At 41.2% G+C, this 23,030-nt stretch overlaps 1 protein-coding gene across 3 annotated transcripts in view; it reads left to right on the top strand.

The window, feature by feature from the left end:
* Positions 1 to 23,030, top strand: part of ccser2a (coiled-coil serine-rich protein 2a) — a 670,411-nt gene that overhangs the window by 41,223 nt on the left and 606,158 nt on the right. For 2 of the 3 annotated variants that reach the window (XM_080215928.1, XM_080215930.1), the window contains exon 2: positions 4,843 to 4,963. The exons of the other annotated variant lie outside the window; for it this stretch is intronic. The gene's annotated coding sequence lies outside the window, so the exon portion shown is untranslated. The remainder of the gene's footprint in view (positions 1 to 4,842; positions 4,964 to 23,030) is intronic. 3 annotated transcript variants of the gene reach the window in all.

Raw genomic sequence — 23,030 nt, 5'->3', positions numbered from 1 at the left:
TTCAGAAATTGCAAAGTACATATACAATCTGCACTAAAAGATGTATTATGGGTCATTGAGATCTATTCATCCTGAATGAGATGTAACTAATTTATTTAACATTGTGTTATTATCCTAGACCAGACCCCCAAATTTGTTGAGATCTGGTTGGGAACTGATGATGTTTTGCTTGAAGTAGACAAAGTTTGCAATTCAAGACACTTGCTAAGTGAAGAAAGCCACATAGTTTTGCACAAGCTAAAATAAATACTATACAAGTATACAAGATCAGAAAAACAAAACAATTTATAATATCTGTCTCGTGCCTCACACGAACCCTGAATGTTGGAATAAATGTGAATTAACAGATAAACTGTGGTTGAACATACTGCACAGCACATGACAAATGTGACCAGGATAGAGTGCATGGATGTCTCAACAGCCCATCCAGATGTCAGTAAAGGCTGAAAATCAACCAATCTCACTGAAACTCTGTCTCTCTCACGAGGGATTCCAGTCTTCACCTTTGAAAATCTCAATTTGGAATTCTCTCCACAAATCGCTCCAACTTGAACAGCATCAATGATGGCCCACCTCTCAGGGTTTCAATCTCATCTCTTGAGCTTCTGTTTCCCTGGATTCCTGAGCATACACTTGAGCACCAACGTCAGACCTTAGGCCATGCCAAGTAGAATGCTACTGCTTCAAAAGAGTACCTTTATCCCAATGAGCTGCAGCATGGAGTCACTAAGCTTTGACTGCCTTCTCGGATTTTCAGGGGCTTCTCCTGAACCCTCGTCGATTGCCAGACCTCTCCTAAGCCAGCTTCACTGAAAGTTTGCTAATCACATCCCTTTCTCTAATTGGAATCTCTATTTTTACAGAGTTGGGACCTTTTCCTCTCTTCAGTCTGGAACCTTTCCTTTGGGACCTCTGCCTGTCTACTCTCTCTATTCCCTATCTGGTCTCTATTTCTGAACACATGACCTTAGTTCTTGTGCCCTTTTTACTTTATGAACAGGCTAGCTAAGCCCAAAGGGCATAAAAATCCAGAACTGTGGAGCTTGCTTCAGACCTGCGCATGCACAGAAACTTTGTCAGCCTTTGGAGTTCCTGATAGAAGTCTAAAAAATTATGAGGGGCAAAAATAGGCTGGAAAGTCAGAGGCTTTTTCCCAGGGTTGAAGGCTCGACTATAAGAGGGCACATGTTTAAGGTGAGAGGTGGTAAGTTTAGAGGAGACAGCTGGGGAAAATTTTTCACACAGTGGTGGATACACTGTCAGAGGAGGTGGTGGAGGCAGGCGCAATAACAATGTTCAACGTGTTTCTTGATAAACACATGAATGGGATGCTGACAGAGGGATAGAAACTGCTTATTGACGCAGGTTTGGTGAGCTGGAGGGCCTGTTTCTGTACTGTATTGTTCTTTGTTCCTAGCCTCAGCGCTTGCCCTTGAGGTAAGTTGGACTCTGTAAGACGAATTAATGCTGGCACAGTGGAGGACGGAAGAGAAAAAAACAAATGGGACAAAATGTCGTTTTCAGAAAAATAATTAACTTGATGCAAGTACAATGTGAGCGACTTGGATTAGACATATAATTCCTGACTAAGTTGACAATTTAAATAAGAACAATTGTTCAAGGTCTGCTTTGCAACTCAGATTTTAAAAAATGTAATGGCAAACATGTAAAAATCAGAACCTTCCGAGCTTCATTGCCCCAGCTACGTGCTGGGAGGGAATGAAAGGAGAGGAAAGTACTCAAGAATGAAATACCTGGTGCACATTTCCTATCATTGACTTTTAAGCATGCATTGTAAATACATCTTGGTTTTTAAAATATAAACCAACGGAAGCAGTCATTTTAAATACACAAAGTTGCCCAGTAATTGAAAACACCCCAATGACACAGGAACTGGGTAATCTGTAACCACGACTAACCTGACCAATCACTGAGAAAATTGGGATCTGACTTGAGAATTTGAGCTCCACTCCTCGGTGTTTAGTTAACAGCAATTAAAGCTTTGTTCCCTTCAGCTGGTGCCATGGGAAGTCCACTAACATGTGTCCATATGACAAATTAATATGCTGTGCTTTCCTGTCATGTTGTCCCCATCAAACCTTCTGTCACAGTTAAGCTTTTTCCCCTGATTTTGTCCCCTCAATTCCTAATTTGTCATGCCATGGCTGATACTCTCTAAAGGTACAAGAGCAAAGTAAGTGCTTTAAGTGAAATCAGTAAATTATTGACTATTATCCCCCTTGTTGTTGGGTTGATATGTAAAAGGTTTCATTGGGTCAAAATACTTTTGAAATGCCACACATTGGAAATTTGGAAATGTCAACTGGTGTGTTGCAGACTTGATAAACTAACCCCTGAATTTTGTAGACCTCCAGGGCACTGTTGATATTGAACTGTCTTGTCTGTCTTGCTAATGGAACCTAACAAAGTTGGAGCTGGGATTCTTCTCACTTGACTCCAGATAACCTTGCAAGCCAACACCCTAATGGAAATGGAGCTTCATCAAAATAAAGGTCAATCTCCAAAGCATTGAAGCGACCCAGGAGAAAAATGTGGTGTGAAAAATAATTGTATGGAATTCCATAGTTTTGAGATCTTAGGAAAGAATGAAAAAGCTGAAAAAGTATGACAAATCTTGATGTCAGTTCTGGAGGAAGAGTTTGTTGAGAGATTAGAAGGAATAAGGGCTAAGTTTAAAGAGCGCTGGTTTTCATCCCTTGCAAAACTGGAATCAGTGGGTAACTGATTCCACGGGTTGGAGTCATACCCAATACATAGGAAAATGGTTGTGGAGGGTTAGTCATCTCAACTCCAGGACATCTCTGCAGAAGTCCCTTCGGGTAATGTCCCACATCCAACAATCTTCAGCTGCTTCATCAATGACCTTCCTTCTGTCATAACGTCAGTAGTGGGGATATTTGCCTATGCTTGCACAATGTTCAGCACCATTCGTGACTCCTCAAAAATTGAAGCAGATTATTTTCGAGTACAACAGGATCTGAATGATATCCAGGCTTGAGCTAACAGGTGACAAATGCCAGGCAATGACCATCATGAATAAGAGACACTCTAACCTGCTGCTCCTTGACGTTCAATGGTGTTGCCATCACTGAATTCCCCACTGTCAAGATTCTTGGGGTTACCGTTGACCAGAAACTCATCTGGACTCACCACTGGAATTCTCTGCCCGTTGAAGTGGTGGAGGCTGCCTTGCTAAATATTTTTAAGATGCGGGTTGATGGGTTTTTGATGAGAGAGGGGATTAAGGGTTATGGGGAGAGGGCGGGAATGTGGAACTGAGCCACGACAGATCAGCCATGATCTTATTGAATGGCGGGGCAGGCTCGAAGGGCTAGTTGGCCTACTCCTGCTCCTATTTCTTATGTTCTTATGTACATGAATACAGTGGCTACAAGAGCAGGTCAAAGGCTAGGAATAGAATGGCGAGTAACTCCCCAAAGCCTATCCACTATCCACAAGGCACAAGTCAAGAGTGTAATGGCATTATGGCCACTTGCCTGGATGGGTGCAGCTTCAACAATACTCAAGAAGCTTGACACCATCCAGGACAAAGCAGTCCACTTGATTGGCCCCATGTCTACAAACATCCACTCCCTCCACTACCGATGCTCAGTAGCTCCAATATGTACTCTTTACAAGATGCACTGCAGCAATTCACCAAAGGTCCTTAGACAGCACTTTCCAAACCCATGAGCACTCCCATCTAGAAGGATAAGAGCAGCAGATACATGGAAACACCACTACCTGCAAGTCCCCCTCCCAGCCACTCACCATCCTGACTTGGAAATATATCGCCGTTCCTTCGTAGTTGCTGGGTCAAAATCCTGGAATTCCCTCCCTAACGGCATTGTAGGTCAACTCACAGCACATGGACTGCAGCCTTTCAAGAAAGCAGCTCACCACCACCCCCTCAAGGGGCAACTAGGAATGGGCAATAAATGCTGGCCAGCCAGCGACGCCCATGACCCACGAATGACTTTTTAAAAATAGATAAATTGGAAATGTTTGTAAATAAAATGGGAAAAAGAGAATACAGGTTTGAATGGAGATCAGAATTTCAATCTTGGCTTGTCCATGGGTTTGTGGATGTTTGATTTCTTGGAGTTTGCTCGAGGTCTTAGAGATCCGGGATTTTATATCACAAGTGACAGTGAAAGAATGAATGCTGACAAATGATGGTTGGATGACTTTGATATAAAAGGAGAAGCAAAGGCCCTGGAAGAACCCCAAGGTGACAGGAGGATCATTATGATAATCACTAAATACAGCAAAACTGCAAACGTAGATTTGGTAAGAGGCATAGAAATGACCTGCTGTCACCTGGTGTGGATATTATATTACATGATTTATAATAGGTGTTTCAGGGGTACTACAAGGGAGTATCTTGTTTGAACAACGGTGGACATAAATTTCTATGTATTTTGTATGATACTCACCTAATTGTTTTCATAAATGATGAAGTCTTAATGTTTTGAAAGAGTAATTAAAGAGCTATTAGGAAATCTCATTGTGACTCTCATTCAATTTTAAATACAGTTGCAATTGATGTAATTGATTTATTATCCATTTTAAATCATTCACATAAAGGATACCTATCTGGGGCAAACAGAAGTTAGGGGCTTACCTATCGAGCTAAAAAGATATTGATCCAGTATTCTTTGTTCCCAAAGAAATGTGCTGGAATTAGTTGCCATTGGCTTATTAAATATTTTAAATATTTGCATAATGCTCTTTAGCATACTGAGTGAATAATTTACTTGTTTGGGGTAAGATATTTATTTTCTCAGATCATCTAGAAATTCTTCCTCTTTTCCTCCTCAGAACTGAATAGAAAATTGAATATTGTACAATAAAACTCCATAGAGCTTCTGCAACTGAGGAAGAATTTTAAAAAATAGTCAAACATTTGGATCAGAAAATATTCCATTGGAGAGGTTACCAGGTATGTAGAAAACAGTTACATTATGTTGTACGTGCGTGTGCATTAGACAGCAGAAAACCATTAAACTTCAAGGAGGTAGCATATACATGGCAATACAAACTTGCTACAGCATTGCTGCATGGAAACTGTTTACAGCTGGAGGATGTTCCAGAAACTGATTGCATCTCTAAAACTTGACTTCAGGATTATAATGTCTTTTATTCCAAAGATTTTGAGATGTCAGTTCAAGTCCCGCCAAGGCAGATGGTGAAATTTGAATTCAATAAAAAATCGAGAACTAGAAATTGAATGATGACCATGAAACCATTGTCAATTGTTGTTAAAACCCATCTGGTTCACTAATTTCCTTAGGGAAAGAAATCTGCCATCTTTACCTAGTCTGGCCTACATGTGACTCCAGACCCACAGCAATGTGGTTGACTCTTTGGATGATGGGTAAATGACTTTGTGCAAACAAAGACCCGAACATCAAACAGGTTGACGCAGGGGTGGCGTTATTCAACATTAGAGATATGGGAATAGTCAGTCTTAGTGATGGTGTGAATATATGGTCAGAAGCTTGCCTGAGGTCAAATTTGATATTTAAATTTGCTAACAGTGTGGTTCAGCCTAAGACAGTTGTAGGGAGTTTGTGATAGGGACTCTGGTACTGTTTTTAGATGATATTGCTGAAGGGCAGCATGCAGCTGATAAGTAGGAAGGGCTACCAGAGGTAACAATGCAGGCATGGGAAGAAAAGCCTTTGCAGGTGATTCAGTGGTTTTGATTAAATGGATAAAAATGAAATCAAGCAAGTGTAGAACCACCCAGCAAATAGAAGTGGAGAGGTGTTGGAGAATAGTGTGGCCAACCACAGTGAACAATGTCATACAGTACAGTACAGCACAGAGTGTATTCATTGATAAAACTGATTATTTGTCCCTTTATGCTTAAGCTTTCAGATGATTTTCATTCATATTGTGGTGCGACTAAGATTATACATTTTTAAAAAACATCTGCATTTAACAGCTAATTAAAGCTCCCTGGGGCCTGATTTTAAAAAAAATAGGTCAGTGCTTTCAATAGACGAGGAGTGTTGTGCCCAAGTCTCAAAAGTACTTCAAGCAAGGTTTAGTTTTAGCTCATTGAGTTCAAGGGGAATGTTTGTACCAAGTAGATGCCTTTTTGCCAAAACCTTGTTCTGTTATGGTGGCATTGCAATATTTAATTACACTTTAGTGAGGTGTGAAAAGCTGATTGAATTGATTGTAATAACTGGTGTGCATAATGTGCTAGCAGAGCCATTGTAATTGAAGTTAATATTCTATATAACTGCTTCTGCATCAAAATGGGCAGTGCACATGGTGAGGACTGTATTGTTCATTCTGTAATATGCTTGTGAATCATTAATACTTTAATTCATTCTTCTGTGGCCAGGAAATAGGGTAAATATGCACCAAACCTGATGATTCCCAGTGTGTTTGATGCAATTAGTTTTATTAAACTTGAAAGCTTATATTTGATGCAATTTGAATTTTGTACATGAGGTGTTAATCTACTTTGCTGGATTTTGTAAGACTATCTGTACGATCTAAACCATTTATTTTATGAAAGCCTTTAGAGGTGTGGATTAAATTACTTTATAATGACTTTATTATAACTGCTTTTCTTAAGCTATGTTTGATCAAAATCCCCATGTGACCTGATTTTTTTTTTCTCTTCCTTGATATCAGTTAAATAGCTGTTTTCTCAGCAACAATCACCCTTTTATTACAAAAGCTGTGGGTTTTTTTAGAGAAAGATCAGCATTATATTTAGGAGAGGAATTTGTATGTTAATCGATGTTTAATTGCTTTAAATTGTTGACCTTGACTGGCTGTAAAATAACATATTACTTTTGGAGTAGGTAAAGTACCACAGTAGACATTTGCACTCAGAAATCTTCAGTAGGGTTTCTTGTATTTAATTCAGTTGAAACCATCATCTGAAATTATACAAGTTCTGTCCATTGTAGAACAAGCAGAACAGCGGGGACTAGAGTTCAGAGAGTTCTTTGCAGAAAAGGCTATTCTGAAAGGTCACTTCTTTTTATTTTGAGGCATTGCTTCTTTTTGTAGGTCCAGAAAGTTAACAACTGGGTAAAACTTTATTCTGATGTTTTGGGCTATTGAATAGTGCTGTCAGAAGTAGAGCAGTTGGAGTGGGACTGTAATGGACATTCCCATTGTATTGTTATTGATATGTGAAGTGGGGGAGGGAAAATGAGCACCATCTGGACAAAACAGTTGTTTTCTCTCAAAGATCGTTGTTCAGTCAAACATCTTGCTGCTTGTTAATAACTGCGATTTGATCACTCTATTACATAAACTTACCAGGAATTTATGTTAAAATGTTAATCTTTTACAATGTGTGAATTAAACAAAGCTTGGATATTTTCCAGGAAAGTAAAGGTTATGTGAAATTTGCTACTATTTGAAATGTTCTCCCGACCATTAAAAGAAGTCGCCTTTTTAAACTTCACTTTGCATCCATTGATTTGATGTCAGCAGTAGATTTATTAATGGAACATAAATGTACCATTGTTAAAACAATTCTTTACAATATGTTTGCAATTTTGTATGTTTTATCCTTCACATATGGTGGTTATTTCAACTCTTATCTTAGCTCATTTATTTTGTGGTTTGAATCTACTCTTCCTACATGTGCTCGACTTTGGTGATGAGGCCTGGAACTCAAATTCAACTTCCAGTTGCCTGAGAACTCTGTCTCCGGCCTAGGTCTCTTTTTTTCCTCTCTCTCTGCTCAGGAGACTGTACACTAAGGTTTGACCAGACTGTGTCACTGAAATGACCGGGGTCAGACTTCAGTGTTTTTGTGTGCTGCTGGTTCACAAAGTGGATAATTTATCTTGTCAGCTTGCCTAGAGCAACAGATGCTTCCACTGCCTTTGGTGAGAACAAGATTCGAGATTGATCTTAATATCCAAATTAGATATTTTGAAGCAAATTAAAATTTAGAAATGCAATTTAAGTTTAATGACATATTTTATACTGCTCTTCTAATCAGTGAGATCCACCGATGATCCCATAGGTTAAACAATTTGTCTTTTGACCTCTGCTCATGGATACTGGGTGAGTAATTATCACCATGGATGCGATTGAAGCTTTGAATGGCATTTTACACCATGCACTTCTCAATAAGTTTATTTTCAACACAGGAGGAACAGTGCCTCATCTTTTGATTAGGAAAATTACAATCTTATGGCCACAAGGTTGAGTTGAACAACCTAGATCAGAATCACTGCTCCCACTTTTCTTGAACAGCATGTGCCAGTAATGGTACTGCTTTGGCTATTTACATCTCCTCTTTATTGTTCCATTATCACTTGTTTTTTGCCTCATACCATCGTCTCTCTTGTTATTTAATCATTTCTGTGCTTCACCCTATCTCAGATGTTTCTCTTTTTTCTACACTTCGAATCTGTTAAATCTCTAAAACTTCCTGTTCCAGTTAAAGGTCATCGGGCTGAAACATATAACTGTTTCTCCATCCACAGATGCTACCTGAATTGCTGAGTGTTTTTGAGCATGAGTTTATTTATTGATATGAAGTCCCTTGGTGGCATCATCTTTGCAGATATTTACTGTAATTACCTCTCAAATTGCTCCATCTAATTGATGGCTCATTCACTGATTCTTTCTGTTAACTGAGAGCTTTCTCTAGGCTGTCGGTTTTTCCACTGTAATCATTCTTCATTGACCATGTCCACTCTGCAATAAATATTGCCTACACTGTCTGATCTTTTTCCCATTCCACTTTTAGTTCTTCAATTTCATTCACATTGCCTAGTCACAACTATACACATTGTTCATTGCTTTTGATGTAACTTTAATCGTTCAACATACATGACAGCGTGGACAAGTTGAGCCGAAGAGCCTATTTCCATGCTGAAAATCTCTCACTCTATGATACGCTTTAACAGGACAATGCTTGGAAAATGATGGATAATTGCACCTTGTCACTCTGCATTTTTCTCTTTTTTTTTTGTCTTCCACATTTGGATTTATGTGCGCTTCCTGGAATATAGGAGTTGACCAAATCATAAAGTGCCAGAGTTGTCTTTCACCCACTATGTGCTACAGATAGATTTAATAATATTGAACAAAGCTGCATAAGTGAAAATGTTGAGACAGCAGGCAATTACTAATCAAGTGTTATTCAGTAAGGAAGCAGTGCATTCAAATGGGTTTAGACTAGGGGAGTGAAGGTAGCTAAATTTGCAGATGACACCAAGATGGGTAGAGAAGTATGTTGTGAAAAGGACATAAGTAAATTGCAGATGAATATAGATAAATTGAATGACCAAACAGCTGGCAGTGGGAAAATGTGAACTTGTTCACTTTGGCAGGAAGAATAAAAAGGCAGAGTATGTAAACAGAACAGCTGCAGAATTCAGAAGTACAGGGGGATCTGGGTATTGTAGTGCATGAGCCACAAAAAGATAGTATGCAAATAACTGAGAAGTTAATGGAATGCTATCCTTTAAGAGGAATTTATCATAAAAGGGTATTGTGCTTCAGTTACACGAGGCATTAGTGAGATTGCATCTTGAATACAGTGTGTAATTTTGATCTCCTTATTTAAGGAAGGATGTAAATACATTGGGGCAGTTCGGAGGAAGGTTACTACATTTATATCAAGAGTGGGCAGGTTGTCTCATGAAGAAAGTTTAGACGAAGTAGGCTTGTTTCTACTAGAGTTTAAAAGATTGAGGGGGTGACTTGATTGAAGCAATAAGATCCCAAATGGTCTTGACAAGTTGGGTGGAGAAAGGATATTTCTTCTTGTGGGTGAGTTCAGACGAGGGGACACTTTTAAAATTAGGGTAGCCCTTTGAGCAACAGGGCTTGACGAAGGGTCATTTGGACTCGAAACATCAACTCTTTTCTCTCCTTGCTGATGCTGCCAGACCTGCTGAGATTTTCCAGCATTTTCTCTTTTGGTTTCAGCTATGATCTTACTGAATGGTGGAGCAGTCTTGAGAGCGAATGGCCTCTTTCTTCTCCTATTTTGTATGTTCACATGTCCACATAATTACAGCTCGTATTAAAAACTTTAATGCACTTTTGAAATTCTAGTGATTTGATTCATGAAGTTAGCTGCATTATAATTAAAAGCTTGAATGTGCACAACATGTCCCTGTTGAAAACTACTTCCAACCAATTGTTTCTCAAATATAAAATTTCGATGGACAATAATGGATATGCATCTAAGCATCAGCTATTTCAGCTGATGTTAAATTGACCTATTTTCCACTTAGTTGGAATTGGTGTGTCAATTCAGATTTTGTTCATTGCATGATTAATTGACAGATAAATCTGGAAGTACACCATTGAATACGATAGCAGCACTGATTTACAGAAGCATTCAATATGATGCAGAATATGATTGGATGCAGTGCAAGTTGTAAAATGCTCATCATTTAACATGCACTGTTGAAGTGTTTCATTTCACCGCAGAAGCCATAGATTTTCTTTGTGCATGCAGCTGATTTGCTCAGAGAGTTAGAGTTCTGCATGAAGTGATTCAGTTTGATGCAGGAAACTGCAGTTTATTCAGAGGATGTTGTGGTTTTTATCAGGAAACTACAGGTATAGATTTTCACAAATCTATTTTTCTGATACAATTTTCACAAGTCAGTAAATGATTATTTGTTAATCTTGTGTACGGTACCGTAATACCATCGTGTGAATTCCTCCTCATTTGGGTTGAAAGCAGAGATGTTTTCAATCCTGAGTCAGCAGCTCACATTCTGCAATGAGTGGACTATGATTAAAAAAAAACTCTTTCAAAGCAACTTCTGCGTATTGAATGTAATTAGTTATCAGCAGTTACCCAGTCTTCTGTTCACATTCTCGGATGTAGCTTGACATTTTTGGCAATTTTTTGGCAATTTTTTCTCCCACTAGATTCACAGACTGGTAACTGAATTCCAGAAATGTTTTTGGTTCAGTGACAGCTTTTTCTCTGTGGACTGATAATAAAGTAAGAAGTCTCACAACACCAGATTAAAGTCCAACAGGTTTGTTTGGTAGCACAAGCCACAAGCTTTCAGATGTATTGTTTGTGAACAGAACTCCGACTCACCTGATGAAAGGGCAGCACTCCAAAAGCTAGCGGCTTGTGCTGCCAAATAAATCTGTTGGACTTTAATCTGGTGTTTGAGACTTCTTAATACATTTACCCCAGCCCAATCCTGGCATCTCCACATCATGATTATTAATAAAAGCATTAAACTGCACTGCATAGATCTTTTATTTAAATTACCCTTTCAAAGCTGCTTCTTGCCAGACTAGTAGTTGGAATGTCTTGTTGAAGTTGTACAAGACATTGGTAAGGCCACACTTGAAATACTGTGTGCAATTCTGGTCACCCTATTATAGAAAGGATATTACTAAACTAGAAAGAATGTAGAAAAGATTTACTAAGATGCTATCGGGACTTGATGGATTATAAGGAGAGGCTGGATAGACTGGAACTTTTTTCTCTGGAGTGTAGGAGGCTGAGGGGCGACCTTATAGAGATCTATAAAATAATGAGGAGCCTAGATAGTCAATATCTTTTTCCAAAGGTAGGGGAGTCTAAAACTAGAGGGCATAGGTTTAAGGTGAGAGGGGAAAGATACAAAAATGTCCAGAGGGGCAATTTTTTCACACAGAGAGGGTGACGAGTGTCTGGAACAAGCTGTCAGAAGTAGTAATAGAGGCGGGTACAATTTTATCTTTTAAAGAGCATTTAGGTAGTTACGTGGGTACGATGGGTTTAGAGGGGTATGGGCCAAATGCAGACAGCCCCTAAACTAATCCAATTGGGATTAGTTTAGGGGCTTAAAAAAAAGGGGCGGCATGGACATGTTGGGCCAAAGGGGCCTGTTTCCATCCTGTAAACTCTATGACCAAGTAGATGTTAACCTTATTTTAGCTGTGGATAATAGATGCATGCTGCAGTAAAGTACTTCTGAATGATGGTTAGGATGAAATAAATTAATATTTTTAATGAGTTAAGTGCCCATGCACTATGCACTTTTGACACTGTTAACCTGCTCAAAAGGTTGGACTTGTCTTAGCGTCAGTTTTTATGAAAATGAATATGCCCTCTGATTTTTTTGTATTAGTATTGAGGTGTGCAGCGTCTTCTGAAATTGGGAAATAGCAGCACTGGAATATTTTTTAAATATTTGGGGTGTTCTGTGATGGAATGGGTGGAATAATTTGATATTTCCATTTGCCTCATTTGCATTGACACGTCAAAAAATTTTTATTGGTCATACCAAACAGAGTCTGATAAATATCAGGTTTCAGTGCTGCTTCGATGCTCAATGAATAGGAATTGATTGACACAGGTGGTACAGTGGCTAGTACTGCTGCCTCAGAGTGCCAAGGATGCTGGTTCAATTCCAGCCTTGGGTGACCGTTGATTGACCATGCTAAATTGCTGATCAGTGTCCAGGGGATTTGCAGAGTAAATGCATGCGGTTATGGGGATAGGGCCGGGGTGGGGGGGGGAGATTGTTGTTGGTGCAGGTTTGATGGGCCAAATGACTTTCTACTGCACTGTAGGGATTCTGTGATTTTTCAGTTACATTCCCCTCCCCATAGCTGAAACACTTCTGTTTTGTGAAGGTGCTTACTGATCTGTAATTTCATGTATTTTTTTAAACAAATTATTCTGTACGTCATGTCTGGGCACAAGAGAAGGAAAGCTGTGTTGATACAAAACACTACAATGTGCTTCGCTAGGACGTTTTGAGCAACTGGGTCATTTTTACATGACTTGTCATGTTTAGTTAGTTTCAAATTCTGAACATATTGGCCTAGATTTTGCAGTCAGCTGTGAAGGAATACAGTTTAATGTTCACCTTGCTGGCAGCTGTCCAGAGGGTTTTCTTGGGTTTCTCAGCATATACTTGCTGTCATTGGGTCTGGTCCTGTGCAGCAAATGCCCCTTAAAGGGCAATCTGTGGCATCTTGAAAAGAGCAGGAAGCAGTAAGACTCTTCAAATCATCAGATTCAAAGAATCTTCTCTGGGACATGCAGTGACTAAACCAAAAAGTATAAATCAGATTTTAATCATGTACAGAAAGCATAATAAAGATTGAGAAAGGCAGAAGAGATAAGAGATAGACAGAAAAAGTAATTTGAAAAAAACTCCAACAATAATTATATTATGAATAAGACTGCACAGTTGTTAAATTTTTAGAACCAGAGAGATTATTGGCGATGATGATCATTTATCACACTAGAATGTACCAGTCCTTACTTTTTTTTGGCATGTCCGGGTACGTAAGCAACTTCATGGCATCACATTGATTCCACTCGGATTTATGAAGGTATTTGCTTATCTGTAATTTCATGTATTTTTTTAACAAATTATTTTGCATGTCACATCTGGACACGAAAAGGAAAGCTGTATTGGTGCAAAACACTAAAACGTGCTTCGCTAGGATGTTTCCGACAATAACATCTCCCAGCGCCTGATTTCTGACAGGGTCTGCTCTGTGCTGTAAATTGGCGGGGGAGGTGTTAATATTCTAATATCCACCCCCCCCCCGCCCCCAACCCCAAAGAGCGTTTCAGTCTAGTGGAGCTTATACTAGCGCCCCACTTTCATAGAACTAGCGGCCCGATCCCTGCAGGAGTGAACTGGGCACAGTTGGGTGTTGGCGGTGGGGGTGGTGCCTGGCCAGTGCCAGGGTCACAGGCTGGCACTGGCCAAGGGGCAAAATACCAAGGTCCAGTGGGTACCTTGGCACTGCCCATTGGGCATGGGGCAATGCCAAGGGGTGGGGCCTAGGGAACGATTGGTGGGAGTGGGGGATTCCACTGCCACTCTGCATAGGGATTTGTTGGGGGGAGGACGGAGGTCAGCAATTGGTGGGGGGAGTGGTCAACCTGCTTGGGTGAGGGGGAGGTGTTGGAACTGTGGAATTTAAAAACAAATGGAATTTAATGTTGGCAAATGTGAGGTTGTCCACTTTGGTAGAAATAATGGTAGGAAGGACTATTACTTATGTGGCAAAAAACTGCAGCATGCGACGGTGCAGAGGGACCTCGGGGTCCTTGTGCATGAGTCGCAAAAACCCAGCCTGCAGGTGCAGCAGGTGGTCAGGAAGGCAAATGGGATGCTGGCCTTCATAGCGAGGGGGATTGAATATAAAAGTAGGGAGGTCTTGCTGCAGCTGTGTAGGGCACTGGTGAGGCCGCAGCTGGAGTACTGTGTGCAGTTTTGGTCGCTGCACTTACGCAAGGATATTTTGGCCTTGGAGGGAGTGCAGAGTAGGTTTACTAGGCTGATTCCGGAGTTGAGGGGGTTGAACTATGAGGAGAGGCTGAATAAACTAGGCTTGTACTCGTTAGAGTTTAGAAGAATGAGGGGAGATCTCTTTGAGACATATAAGATGATGAATGGGATGGATAGGATAGAGGTGGAGAGGCTCTTCCCGCTCAGAAAGGACAGTAGGACTAGAGGGCACAGCCTCAGGATAAAGGGGGGGTGGTTTAGAACGGAGTTGAGGAGAAGCTTCTTCACTCAAAGGGTGGTGAATCTCTGGAATCCTCTGCCCGTTGAAGTGGTGGAGGCTGCCTTGCTCAATATTTTTAAGACGCGGGTTGATAGGTTTTTGATAGGCAAGGGGATTAAGGGTTATGGGGAGAGGGTGGGAATGTGGAACTGAGACACGACAGATTTCCCACGATCTTATTGAATGGCGGGGCAGGCTCGAGGGGCTAGATGGCCTATTCCTGCTCCTATTTCTTATGTTCTGTGGGGGTGGCGTAACTGTCGGTGGGGTGGGAGGCTGGAGATTGATGCAGGCCAGTGGTGGGGGGGCCTGGGGCTGGCGTGGGGGCCAGTGATTGGGCCGTTTAGGGTGGGGGGAGAAGAGCCAGTGTTGCAGGGGTCATGGGGTTGGCCAGTGATTGGGAGGCAGGCAGTGGGGAGTCACTGCACACACACAGGTTGGCGCACGTGCAGTGGCCCACTCAGTGCACTGATTTTAGCCTCTTCAGCGGGAATAGGCCCCACCCCCTGAAATTCAATGATATTCATGCTGGTGAATTCATGTTGGGCCTGGTATTAGGAAATGAGCCTGGTCAGGTGATCAGTGTTTCAGTAGGGGAGCAGCTTGGGAACAGTGACCACAGTTCAGTAAGCTTTAAGATACTGATGGATAAGGAAAAGTGTAGTCCTGAAGTAAAGGTGCTAAACTGGGGGAAGGCTAATTATAACAATAATAGGCTGGAACCGAAGAATGTCGATTGGGGGCAGATGTTCAAGGGCAAATCAACACCTGGCATGTGGGAGGCTTTCAAGTGTAAATTGATAGGGATTCAGGACCTGCACATTCCTGTAAGGGTGAAGGATAAGTGTGGCAAGTTTTGGGAACCTTGGATGATGAGATATATTGTGAGCCTAGTCAAAGTGAAAAAGAAGCATTTATCAACACTTAGGAGGCGGGGACCGCACGAAGCAATGTGGAATACAAGGAAAGTAGAAAGAAACTTAAGCAAGGAGTAAGGAGGGCTAAAAGAGGTCATGAAAAATCATTGGCCATCAGGATTAAGGAAAATCTAAAGGCTTTTTATATAAAGAGTATGAGGGTAGCCAGGGAGAGGGTTGGCCCACTGAAGGACAGGGGAGGGAATCTATGCATGGAGCCAGAGGAAATGGATGAGGTATTAAATGAGTACTTTGCGTCAGTATTCACCAAACAGAAGGACTTGGTGGATGATGAATCTGGGAAAGGGTGTGTAGATAGCTTGAATCATGTTGAGATCAAAAAGGAAGAGGTATTAGGGCTCTTCAGAACCATTAACGTGGACAAGTCTTCAAGGCCTGATTGGATATACCCCAAAATACTGAAAGAGGCAAAGGAGGAAATTGTGGGGCCTTGAGAGAAATCTTTGTATTCTCATTGGCTACAGGAGAGGTCAACGTAGTAAGAACTCTCACAACACCAATTTAAAGTCCAACAGGTTTATTTGGTAGCAAAATCCACTAGCTTTCAGAGCACTGCCCCTTTGTCAGGTGGAGAAGGTAGTCACAAAGGCATACGGAATGCTTGCCTTCATCGGCCGGGGCATTGAGTTTAAAAATTGGCAAGTCATGTTACCGCTTTATAGAACCTTAGTTAGGTTGCACTTTGCATATAGTGTTCAATTCTGGTCGCCACACTACCAGCAGGATGTGGAGACTTTGGAGAGGGTTCAGAAAAGGTTTACCAGGATGTTGCCTGGTATGGAGGGCATTAGCTATGAGGAAAGGTTGGAGAAATTTGCTTTGTTCTTACTGGAACGATGGAAGTTGAGGGGAGACCTGAGAAATCTACAAGATTATGAATTGCATGGACAGAGCGGATAGTCAGAAGCTTTTTCCCAGGTTAGAAGAGTCAATTACTAGGGGGCACAGGTTTAAGGTATGAGGGGCAAGGTTTAAAGGAGATGTACAAGGCAGATTTTTTTTTACACAAAGGGTGGTGGGTACCTGGAACTCACTGCTGGGTGAGGTAGTGGAAGCAGACATGATGGTGAGTTTTAAGGGGCGTCTGGACAAATACTTAAATAGGATGGGAATGGACGGATATGGTCACCGGAGGGTAGGGGGTTTTAGTCAAGTCAGGCAGCATGGTTGGTGCAGTCTTAGAGGGCCAGAGGGCCGGTTCCTGTGCTGTAATTTTTGTCTTTTTGGTGGCCTCTGCAGTACGCAGAGTGTGGGAGATTCTAGTATGAACTCCCACTGAAAAAAATCAGTGTGAATTACTCCGGTTTTCTCATGGATGTAACACTTCAAATTTTTTTTGGGAGAATTCCGGCCATGGTGTCTGGAAGTTATTGTCCGATTTATTCCATATTGCCAGTGAGTGTAGTAAGCCTCGCTAATGACCAACTAAAATCCAGTCCATTATTAAAATAATCTACTGACGCCCTGAAACAAGGGTAGAATTATTATTAAACCTGCTTTGCTATTTTGTTAGTCGTCAACATTGTATTTTTTAAAAACTCAATTCTTTGCTTTTTTTCATCTTTCCTTTCTGGTTCTGCACCTTCCTCATTTTTAAATAAGGTACTAAAGTAATGAAGCCTTTGATTTGAAGAAGTTCCACAAATATTTCTGCTTACCGGATTATGTCTGTCCTGTTTAAAACTTTGCTGAATGTTTTCAAAGCTTATACAAAATCTTCCCATTGGCAATGCCACTCTGCACAAACTAGCAACTGTTAAAGATTGCACAACATTGCCTTGCTCAGTGTGACTAAATTATTTATATATAGGCCTTTGAAAGGGTTAAAAAAAAGTTTCTATATCAGTCATTTTGTTTTTTTAACTGTTCCAAATTCGACACTGCACTGACCAAAATAAATTTTAATTATAATTTGGATTAAAGTGAGTTAAAGATGTAAGGTCATTTCTTCGAAGTGATGAAACTTTAGTCTGCTTGGAAAGGGCATGTGTGTCAGGCAAGTACTTTAAATGCCTCTCTTGTTTGCTTCTTCACTGCAAAATGGTTCTCTATTCAGTAGCATAGCTGAGAGATGTCAAATTATCCTTGTTGAGGCACTTCAGTCTAAGTGAACTGCCAGCAAGCTCAGTTAATTTTAGCTTGGAAGTGCTCTTGCTGGGTTTTTATCAGAGTGGTTTTTTAAAATCAATTGTCAGGATGTGGTTGAGAGTAGTTTATGTTGATTTTTTTTCTCCTCCAGTCTCCCTTGCCTTCGGGAGCAGATTTGATTTCTGCTGTGTGTGTTCTGCAGGCAGCTACTGAAATAAGAAGCTTTCTCAGCACATTGGTACTCCAAGGTCTGAGGCTGGGAAGTAGCCCTGTTGTTAAATGAAGCATGTGTATAAAACGTACTATACATAGTTCAAATAACACAAAGAAATATTATTACTTAATGCACTAAACAATGTGTGTGTGTGTGTATTATATTCAAATGCTTGTATGTGATAAACAGGTGGTACGTCTTTTTAAATAAATATTAATTTTATACGGGGCTAGAGGAGAGACTTGTCATTTGTAAGAGGAAACTGCTGAAATTAAAATGAAACATCCCAGTTTGATGGAGTAGGCTAATTGTGTTCTGAAGGTTATTGATTTGGGTAGCCGGAAGTACCTTTGTTTCTACAGTATATTATTGGCACTGTCATATCAACCAGAAAAACGTACTTCCTCTGGTCATGACCCATTACAGATTGAATTGTGTGGTACTTTTGGGTGCATTTAATGACTGCATTGTCTGTGCATTTGGCTGGAACTACTCATTTGCAGTCAGAGTGAAATGACACAGCTTGGATTAACCAGAAAGGCTTTGTTGTTTTGGGAAATACTTGGTATCAAAAGGGGCTAGGTTTGGCCCTGATCAACAGTTGCTTCTGGGCTCTCTGCGGCCCAAGCAATTAACAAAGATATGTGGGCACTAGCAGGTGATTTACATTTTTCATTTTTAGGCTCCACTCATGCATCAAATGTGGAAAAGGTCTCAACAGTGCTTTATGAGAGAGTTTTCATTTCTGTAGTTGGAGCAAGTTGCTTCTTAATAAACAAGAGGATGAGAAGTTATTCAGGGTAGATGAGAGTGTGATGTTGATGTCAAAATTAAATCAGCCATGATTTTATTGAGTAGTGGAGCAGGCTTGAGGGGTTGAGTGGCTGATTGCTGTTAACTCATATGTTCATAGGTGCTAGATAGGCCTTTGAACTTTCCTGATCTGTGTCTTGGTCCTGCAATGGCCTCAGCACTAAGGTCACAGACAGAACTAACTACCAATTTTTAATTGCCCCCAGATACTGTGGTGCTATTGGTTGTTGAGTTAGGTGTGGCATGTATCAAACCAACCAACCCACAAAGCTTATTAAGTTATTTCATTGAATGTTGGACTTGTCGGGAATTAAGTTGATCAATAGGACACAATAAATTAGGTTTTCCCACAGTTTTGTAATTTTGAGCATGAGTTGTTTTTGTCGAAGAGAATAAGATTAAAATGTCAGTGTTAATGTTTGTATAAAGCCAATGCAAATGGAATTGCAATATATGCGAGTGATGTCCTCAAAATTAGAAGATTGGTCTAGGATTTTATAGTTGTTGGCATTAAGCAATAAAGGCTAAAGTATGAAACAGTTGTCCAAACAATAATGTAGGATAATGTGTGCAGCAGGTAGGCCTCATTACATATCAGTAATGCTTTTATCCACACTGATTTTTGATGACATAAGTTAATGTTGAACAAAACAGCTGCTCTTTATTTCGTAGAAAGATAGGTTATTGAAATCTCCACAGAAAAGGAAGTACAGACATGTTTATTGTGCTACTAAAAACATTTGACGTAATCAATCATGCTGTGCTATACGTGCTAGAATATGGTTGCAGGAGCAGTAGGAAAGATGTTTTGCTTCAGTCAAGTGGCCACTGTTCATGTAACTGTCGGCTATTTTAGCACAACACACTAAACCAAGTCTGGTCCTGTCCTGCCCTCTCTGGATTTCAGTATGTGAATCTACTTTGGATTGTAATTGGGAATAGGGACCCTGGGAAATTTTACTCTTCCTAACCCAGATGTCGAATTCCTATCATTGCCTTAATTGCAAACATTCAAACACAGGAATTGGGAGTAGGCCATTTGGCCTCTTGAGCCTGCTCCATCATTCAATAAGATCATGGCTGATCTGTTTGTAACCTCAACTTCACATTCCCATCTACCCCTGATAACATTTCACCCCCCGCCCTTGTTAATCAAGAATCCATCTACCTCTGCCGTAAAAATATTCAAAGACTCTGCTTCCAGTTTTTGAAGAGTTCTAAGGACTCAACTCTGAGAAAAAGATTTTCCTCCTGTCCTAACTGAGCGACCCCTTATTTTAAAACAGTGACCCCTAGTTCTAGATTCTTCAATGAGGAGGTATCTTCTCCACATATAAAGACCTCTCAAGATCTTGTATGTTTTAATCAGATTGCCTCTTAGTCTTCTAAACTCCAGTGGATACAAGCCTAGCCTTTCCTCATAAGACAACTCTCACTTTCCAAGTATTAGTGTAGTAAACCATCTTTGAACTGTTTCTAATGCATTTGCATCCTTTCAAGGGAACCAATCATGTAGATATTTCTCAAGCCGCGGTCTCACCAATATCCTGTATAACTGGAGCATAACTTTCCTTGTATTCAACTTCACTTACAGTAAACAAGAACATTCTATTAAACTTCCTAATTACTTGCTGTATCTGCAGTCCATGATTTTGCAATTACATAAGAACATAAGAAATAGGAGCAGGAGTAGGCCTTCGAGCCTGCCCCGCCATTCAATAAGATCATGGCTGATCTGTCGTGGCTCAGTTCCACTTTCCCGCCCTCTCCCCATAACCCTTAATCCCCTTGCCTATCAAAAACCTATCTACTCGAGTCTTAAATATATTTAGCGAGGCAGCCTCCACCACTTCAACGGGCAGAGAATTCCAGAGATTCACCACCCTTTGAGTGAAGAAGTTCCTCTTCAACTCCATTCTAAACTGCACCCCCCTTAACTTGAGGCTGTACCCTCTAGTCCTACTGTCCTTTCTGAGCGGGAAGAGCCTCTCCACCTCTATCCTATCCATCCCATTCATCATCTTATACGTCTCAATGAGATCTCCCTTCTAACGAGTACAAGCCTAGTTTATTCAGCCTCTCCTCATAGTTCAACCCCTCAACTCCGGTATCAGCCTAGTAAACCTCCTCTGCACTCCCTCCAAGGCCAAAATATCCTTGCGTAAGTGCGGCGACCAAAACTGCACACAGTACTCCAGCTGTGGCCTCACCAATGCCCTACACAGCTGCAGCAAGACCTCCCTACTTTTATATTCAATCCCCCTCGCTATGAAGGCCAGCATCCCATTCGCCTTCCTGACCACCTGCAGGCTGGGTTTTTGCGACTCATGCACAAGGACCCCGAGGTCCCTCTGCACCGTCGCATGCTGCAGTTTTTTGCCACGTAAGTAATAGTCCTTCCTACCATTATTCCTACCAAAGTGGACAACTTCCCACTTGCTAACATTAAATTCCATTTGCCATTTCCTGGCCCATTCGCCCAGCCTATCTAGATCCTTCTGCAGACTTTCCACGCCCTCCGCACAATTTGCCATTCCACCAATCTTGGTGTCATCAGCAAATTTCGACACCATACACTCGGTTCCCTCCTCCAGATCATCTATATAAATGGTAAATAGCTGAGGCCCCAGCACCGACCCCTGGGGCACTCCACTAGTCACCAACCGCCAATCCGAATAGCACCCATTGACCCCCAGTCTCTGCCTCCTATTTGACAGCCAATCCTCTATCCACGCTAACACCCTACCCCCAACTCCATGCCCCCTAACCTTCTGTAATAACCTCTTGTGCGGCACCTTATCAAACGCCTTCTGAAAATCAAGAAACACCACATCTACCGGCTCTCCTCAATCCACTGCCCTAGACACATCCTCATAGAACTCCAATAAATTTGTCAGACACGACTTCCCCTTAACGAAACCGTGCTGCGTCTGCTCTATCAAACAATTCTCCTCAAGATGCCTCGCTATTTTCTCCTTGATCACGGATTCTAGCATTTTACCTGCAACAGACATTAAACTAACCGGCTTATAATTCCCTGCCTTTTGCCTGCCACCCTTCTTAAACAACGGTGTAACATTAGCCGTTTTCCAATCTTCGGGCACTTCCCCGGAATCCAGCAATGTTTGGAAAATAATCATCAAGGCATCCACTATCACCTCCGCCATTTCTTTCAGAACCCTTGGATGCATTCCATCCGGTCCTGGGGACTTGTCCACAATCAGTCCCTCCAGTCTGTCGAGCACTGCCTCTCTAGTAACAATAATGTAATTCATGTGCTAAAACACCCAGATTCCTCTGCAATCTCTCACCATTTACATAATATGCTTTTTATTCTTCCTGCCAAAATGGACAGTTTAGCAATTTCCCTCATAACGCACCACTTGCCCGGGCTTTGCTGACTCACTTAACCTATCTGTCTCGGTGGACTCCTTGCATCCTCTTCACAACCTATTTTCCTACCTCTCTTTGTGTCATCAGCAAATTGAGCAACCATTCCTTCAAACCCTTCATCCAAATCATTTATATAAATTCTAAAAATTTGAGGCCCCAACACTGATCCCTGTGCACACCATTCATTACATCCTGCCAGCCAGAAAATGATGCTTTATAGCTACTCTCTCTTTCCTATCAGTGAGCCAGTCTTCTATCCATGCCAATACATTACCTCCTAATTCATGAGCTTTCATTATCCACAATAACCTTTTGATGTGCCACCTTATCAAATGTCTTCTGGAACATAAGAACATAAGAAATAGGAGCAGGAGTAGGCCATCTGGCCCTTCGAGCCTGCCCCACCATTCAATAAGATCATGGCTGATCTGTCGTGGCTCAGTTCCACTTTCCCGCCCTCTCCCCATAACCCTTAATCCCCTCTCTTATCAAAAACCCATCAACCCGCTTCTTAAAAATATTTAGCGAGGCAGCCTCCACCACTTCAACGGGCAGAGAATTCCAGAGATTCACCACCCTTTGAGTGAAGAAGTTCCTCCTCAACTCCGTTCTAAACCGCCCCCCCTTTATCTTGAGGCTGTGCCCCCTAGTCCTACTGTCTTTTTTGAGCGGGAAGAGTCTCTCCACCTCTATCCTATCCATCCCATTCATCATCTTATACGTCTCAATGAGATCTCCCCTCATTCTTCTAAACTCTAACGAGTACAAGCCTAGTTTATTCCCTAAGTACAGTCCACTGGATACCATTTTTCCATAGCATAGCTCCTTCTTCAAGGAACCTCAATAAATTCGTTAAACCTAATTTCAGTTTCAGGGAAATATGTTGACTCTGCCTGATTGCCTTGAATTTTTAGAAGTGCTCGACCATAACGTCTTGCTACAAATGTTAAGCTAATTGGTCTACAATTTCTAGTTTTCTGTCTCCCTCCCTTTGAGTTCCTGAATCTAGGGAATTTTGGAAAATTAAAACAAATGCATCAAGTACCTTATTGTTTGAGAGA

Source organism: Carcharhinus amblyrhynchos, chromosome 31, assembly GCF_965287045.1.
Source record: "Carcharhinus amblyrhynchos chromosome 31, sCarAmb.v2.hapA, whole genome shotgun sequence".
In the NCBI taxonomy this organism is placed as follows: Eukaryota; Metazoa; Chordata; class Chondrichthyes; order Carcharhiniformes; family Carcharhinidae; genus Carcharhinus; species Carcharhinus amblyrhynchos.
The sequence above is the reverse complement of the archived record's forward strand: the minus strand, read 5'-3'. Positions and strand labels throughout refer to the sequence as shown.